The sequence below is a fragment of the Tenrec ecaudatus genome, assembly GCF_050624435.1.
Source record: "Tenrec ecaudatus isolate mTenEca1 chromosome 2 unlocalized genomic scaffold, mTenEca1.hap1 SUPER_2_unloc_10, whole genome shotgun sequence".
Lineage (NCBI taxonomy): Eukaryota > Metazoa > Chordata > Mammalia > Afrosoricida > Tenrecidae > Tenrec > Tenrec ecaudatus.
Genome location: NW_027457570.1, coordinates 462825 through 469485, shown reverse-complemented (window position 1 = coordinate 469485; position 6661 = coordinate 462825).

Below are 6661 nucleotides of genomic sequence, written 5' to 3'. Positions count from 1 at the left end.
GGGACGTACATAGTCCAAGTGCCCGCTAGGTAACCTAGATAGTCCAAGTGCCTGCTAGTTAACCTACATAGTCCAAGGGCCCGCTAGTTAACCTAGATATTCCAAGTGCCCGCTAGTTAACCTAGATCGTCCAAGTGTATGCTAGTTAACCTACATAGTCCAAGTTCCCGTTAGGTAACCTACATAGTACAAGTGCCCGCAAGGTAACCTCCATAGTCCAAGTGCCCGCTAGGTAACATAGATATTCCAAGTTCCTCTTAGCTAACCTAGATAATCCAAGTGGCCGCTAGGTAACCTACATAGTCCAAGTGCCATTTCGTTAACCTAGATAGTCCAAGTGCCTGCTAGGTAACCTACATAGTCCAAGTGCCCACTAGGTAACCTAAATAATCCAAATGCCCACTAGGGAAACTACATAGTCCAAGTGCCCGCTAGTTAACCTAGATAGTCCAAGTGCCCGCTAGTAAACCTAGATAGTATAAGGGCCCGTTAGTTAATCTAGATAGTCCAAGTGCCCGCTAGTTAACCTAGATAGTCCAAGTGCCCGCTAGTTAACCTACAAAGTCCAAGGGCCCTCCAGTTAACCTAGATAGTCCAAGTGCCTGCTAGGGGACGTACATAGTCCAAGTGCCCGCTAGGTAACCTAGATAGTCCAAGTGCCCGCTAGTTAACCTACATTGTCCAAGTGCCTGCTAGCTAACCTACATAGTCCAAGGCCCCGCTAGTTAACCTAGATATTCCAAGTGCCCGCTAGTTAACCTAGATCGTCCAAGTGTATGCTAGTTAACCTACATAGTCCAAGTTCCCGTTAGGTAACCTAGATAGTACAAGTCCCCGCAAGGTAACATCCATAGTCCAAGTGCCCGCTAGGTTACCTAGATATTCCAAGTTCCTGTTAGCTAACCTTGATAATCCAAGTGCCCGCTAGGTAACCTACATAGTCCAAGTGCCATTTCGTTAACCTAGATAGTCCAAGTGCCTGCTAGGCAACCTACATAGTCCAAGTGCCCACTAGGTAACCTAAATAATCCAAATGCCCACTAGGGAAACTACATAGTCCAAGTGCCCGCTAGTTAACCTAGATAGTCCAAGTGCCCGCTAGTAAACCTAGATAGTATAAGGGCCCGTTAGTTAATCTAGATAGTCCAAGTGCCCGCTAGTTAACCTACATAGTCCAAGGGCCCTCTAGTTAACCTAGATAGTCCAAGTGCCTGCTAGGGGACGTACATAGTCCAAGTGCCCGCTAGGTAACCTAGATAGTCCAAGTGCCCGCTAGTTAACCTACATTGTCCAAGTGCCTGCTAGTTAACCTACATAGTCCAAGGCCCCGCTAGTTAACCTAGATATTCCAAGTGCCCGCTAGTTAACCTAGATCGTCCAAGTGTATGCTAGTTAACCTACATAGTCCAAGTTCCCGTTAGGTAACATAGATAGTACAAGTCCCCGCAAGGTAACCTCCATAGTCCAAGTGCCCGCTAGGTTACCTAGATATTCCAAGTTCCTGTTAGCTAACCTAGATAATCCAAGTGCCCGCTAGGTAACCTACATAGTCCAAGTGCCATTTCGTTAACCTAGATAGTCCACGTGCCTGCTAGGCAACCTACATAGTCCAAGTGCCCACTAGGTAACCTAAATAATCCAAATGCCCACTAGGGAAACTACATAGTCCAAGTGCCCGCTAGTTAACCTAGATAGTCCAAGTGCCCGCTAGTAAACCTAGATAGTATAAGGGCCCGTTAGTTAATCTAGATAGTCCAAGTGCCCGCTTGTTAACCTACATAGTCCAAGGGCCCTCTAGTTAACCTAGATAGTCCAAGTGCCTGCTAGGGGACGTACATAGTCCAAGTGCCCGCTAGGTAACCTAGATAGTCCAAGTGCCCGCCAAGGTATGTACATAGTTCAAGTGCCCTCTAGGTAACCTAGATTGTCCAAGTGTCCGCTAGTTAAACTACATAGTCCAAGTGCCCGCTAGGTAACCTAGATAGTCCAAGGTCCTGCTAGTTAACCTACATAGTCCAATGCCCGATAGGGAACCTACATAGTCCAAGTGCCCGCTGAGGAACCTACATAGTCCAAGTGCCCGATAGGGAACCTACATATTCCAAGTGCCCGTTAGGGAACCTATATAGTCCAAGTGCCCACTAGGGAGCCTACATAGTAAAAGTGCCCGCTAGGTAACCTGCTTTGTGCAAGTGCTCGCTAGTTATCCTAGATAGTCCAAGTGCCCGCTAGTTAACCTAGATAGTCGAAGTGCCCAATAGTTAACTTATAGTCCAAGGTCAGCTAGTTAACCTAGATAGTTCAATTTCCCGCTAGTTAACCTACATAGTCCAAGGCCCCGCTAGTTAACCTAGATATTCCAAGTGCCCGCTAGTTAACCTAGATCGTCCAAGTGTATGCTAGGTAACCTACATTGTCCAAGTCCCGTTAGGTAACCTAGATAGTACAAGTCACCGCAATGTAACCTCCATAGTCCAAGTGCCGGCTAGGTTACCTAGATATTACAAGTTCCTGTTAGCTAACCTAGATAATTCAAGTGCCCGCTAGGTAACCTACATAGTCCAAGTGCCATTTCGTTAACCTAGATTGTCCAAGTGCCTGCTAGGTAACCTACATAGTCCAAGGTCCCGCTAGGTAACCTATATAGTCCAAGTCCCCGCTAAGAAATCAAGATAGTCCAAGTGCCCGTTAGGTAACCTAGATAGTCCAAGTGCCCGCTAGGTAACCTAAATAGTCCAAGTTCCTGCAAGGTAACCTAGATAGTCCAAGTGCCCGTTACCTAACCTACATAATCCAATTGCCCGCTATGCAACTTACATAGTCCAAGTGCCCATTGGTTAACCTAGAAGTCCAAGTGCAAGCTAGGTAACCGGAACAGTCCAAGTGCCCGCTAGTTTACCTACATAGTCCAAGGTCCTGCTAGTTAACCTACATAGTCCAATGCCCGATAGGGAACCTACATAGTCCAAGTGCCCGCTGAGGAACCTACATATTCCAAGTGCCCGTTAGGGAACCTAGATAGTCCAAGTGCCCGCTAGGGAACCTACATACTCAAAATGCCCGCTAGGGAACCTGCATTGTACAAGTGCCCGCTAATTAACCTAGATGTTCCACGTGCCCGCTAGTTAACCTAGATAGTCCAAGTGCCCGATAGTTAACCTACATAGTCCAAGGTCAGCTAGTTAACCTAAATAGTCCAAGTTCCCGCTAGTTAACCTACATAGTCCAAGTGCCTGCTAGTTAACCTACATAGTCCAAGGGCCCGCTAGTTAACCTAGATATTCCAAGTGCCCGCTAGTTAACCTAGATCGTCCAAGTGTATGCTAGTTAACCTACATAGTCCAAGTTCCCGTTAGGTAACCTAGATAGTACAAGTGCCCGCAAGGTAACCTCCATAGTCCATGTGCCTGCTAGGTAACCTAGATATTCCAAGTTCCTGTTAGCTAACCTAGATAATACAAGTGCCCGCTAGGTAACCTACATAGTCCTAGTGCCATTTCGTTAACCTAGATAGTCCAAGTGCCTGCTAGGTAACCTACATAGTCCAAGTGCCCACTAGGTAACCTAAATAATCCAAAGCCCACTAGGGAAACTACATAGTCCAAGTGCCCGCTAGTTAACCTAGATAGTCCAAGTGCCCGCTAGTAAACCTAGATAGTATAAGGGCCCGTTAGTTAACCTAGATAGTCCAAGTGCCCGCTAGTTAACCTAGATCGTCTAAGTGCCCGCTAGTTAACCTACATAATCCAAGTGCCCGCTAGTTAACCTACATAGTCCAAGGGCCCTCTAGTTAACCCAGATAGTCCAAGTGCCCGCTAGGGGACGTACATAGTCCAAGTGCCCGCTAGGTAACCTAGATAGTCCAAGTGCCCGCCAAGGTATGTACATAGTTCAAGTGCCCGCTTGGTAACCTAGATTGTCCAAGTGTCCGCTAGTTAAACTACATAGTCCAAGTGCCCGCTAGGTATCTTAGATAGTCCAAGGTCCTGCTAGTTAACCTACATAGTCCAATGCCCAATAGGGAACCTACATAGTCCAAGTGCCCGCTGAGGAACCTACATAGTCCAAGTGCCCGATAGGGAACCTATATATTCCAAGTGCCCGTTAGGGAACTTATATAGTCCAAGTGCCCGCTAGGGAACCTACATACTCAAAATGCCCGCTAGGGAACCTCCATTGTACAAGTACCCGCTAATTAACTTAGATAGTCCACCTGCCCTCTAGTTAACCTAGATAGTCCAAGTGCCCGATATTTAACCTACATAGTCCAAGAGCCTGATAGGGAACCTACATAGTCCAAGTGCCCGCAGAGGAACCTACATAGTCCAAGTGCCCGTTAGGGAACCTAGATAGTCCAAGTGCCCGTAGGGAACCTAGATAGTCCAAGTGCCCGCTAGGGAACCTACATAGTAAAAGTGCCCGCTAGGGAACCTGCTTTGTGCAAGTGCCCGCTAGTTAACATAGATAGTCCAAGTGCCCGATAGTTAACCTACATAGTCCAAGGTCAGCTAGTTAACATAGATAGTCCAAGTTCCCGCTAGTTAACCTACATAGTCCAAGTGCCTGCTAGTTAACCTACATAGTCCAAGGGCCCGCTAGTTAACCTAGATATTCCAAGTGCCCGCTAGTTAACCTAGATCGTCCAAGTGTATGCTAGTTAACGTACATAGTCCAAGTTCCCGTTAGGTAACCTAGATAGTACAATTGCCCGCAAGGTAACCTCCATAGTCCAAGTGCCTGCTAGGTAACCTAGATATTCCAAGTTCCTGTTAGCTAACCTAGATAATACAAGTGCCCGCTAGGTAACCTACATAGTCCTAGTGCCAATTCGTTAACCTAGATAGTCCAAGTGCCCGTTCGTTAACCTAGATAGTCCAAGTGCCCGCTAGGTAACCTAGACAGTCCAATTGCCTGCTAGGTAACCTACATAGTCCAAATGCCCGTTCGTTAACCTACATAGTCCAAGGGCCCACTATTTAACTTAGATCGTCCAAGTGCCTCGGTTAACCTACATAGTCCAAGTGCCCGCAAGGTGACCTATAAAATCCAAGTTCCATCTATGTAACCTAGATAGTCCAAGGGCCCGCTAGTTAACCTACATAGTCCAAGTGCCCGCTAGGTAAACTAGATATCCAAATTCCCGCTAAGGGACCTACATAGTCCAAGTGCACGCTAGTTAACCCAGATAGTCCAAGTGCCCGCTAGTTAACCTAGATAGTCCAAGTGCCGCTAGGTAACCTATATAGTGCAAGTGTCCCCTAGTTAACCTACATAGTCCAAGTGCCCGCTAGTTAACATAGATAGTCCAAGTGCCCGCTAGGGAACGTACATAGTCCAAGTGCCCGTTAGGTAACCTAGATAGTGCAAGTGCCCGGTAGTTAACCTACATAGCCCAAGTGCCCGCTAAGTTACCTAGATAGTCCAAGGGCGCGCTAGTTAACCTACATAGTCCAAGTGCCCGTTAGTTAACTTACATAGTTCAAGTGTCCGTAAGGAACATATATAGTCCAAGTGCCCGCTAGGGAACATACAGCGTCTAAGTGCCCGCTAGGGAACCTACGTAGTCCAAGTGCCCGCTAGGGAATCTACATAGTCCAAGGGCCCGCTAGTTAACGTAGATAGTCCAAGTGCCGCTAGTTAATCTACATAGTTCAAGGGACCGCTAGTTAACCTACATAGTCCAAGTACCGGCTAGTTAACCTAGATCGTCCAAGTGTCCGCTAGTTAACCTACATAGTACAAGTGCCCGCTAGGGAACCTACATAGTCCAAGTGCCTGCTAGGGAACCTACATAGTCCAAGTGCCCGCTCTGGAACATACATAGTCCAAGTGCCCGCCAGGGAATCTACATAGTCCAAGGGCCCGCTAGTTAACGAAGATACTCCAAGTGCCTCTAGTTAATCTACATAGTTTAAGGGCCCGAAGTTAACCTACATAGTCCAAGTATCCGCTAGTCAACCTAGATCGTCCAAGTGACCGCTAGTTAACTTACATAGTCCAAGGGCCCGCTAGTTAACCTACATAGTCCAAGGGCCCGCTAGTTAACCTACATCGTCCAAGGGCCCGCTAGTTAACCTACGTAGTCCAAGTGCCCCCTAGTTAACCTACATACTCCAAGTGCCCGCTAGGTAACCTAGACAGTTCAAGTGAGCACTAGGTTATCTACATAGTCCAAGTGCCCGTTCGTTTACCTACATAATCCAAGTGCCCGCTAGGTAACCAATATAGTCCAAATGCCCGCTAGGGACCCTAATAGTCCAAATGTCCGCTAGTTAACCTAGATAGTCCAAGTGCTCACTACTTAACATAGATAGTCCAAGTGCCCACTAGTTAACCTAGAAAGACCAAGTGCCCGCTAGGGAACCTATCTAGTCCAAGGGCCCGATAGGGAACCTACATAGTCCAAGTGCCCGCTAGATAACATAGATAGTCCAAGTACCCGCTAGGAAACGTACATAGTCCAAGTCCCCGCTAGGGAACGTACATAGTCCAAGTGCCCGCTAGGTTACCTAGATAGTCCAAGTGCCCGCTAGTAAACCTAGATAGTATAAGGGGCCGCTAGTTAACCTAGATAGTCCAAGTGCCCGATATTTAACCTACATAGTCCAAGAGCCTGATAGGGAACCTACATAGTCCAAGTGCCCGCAGAGGAACCTACATA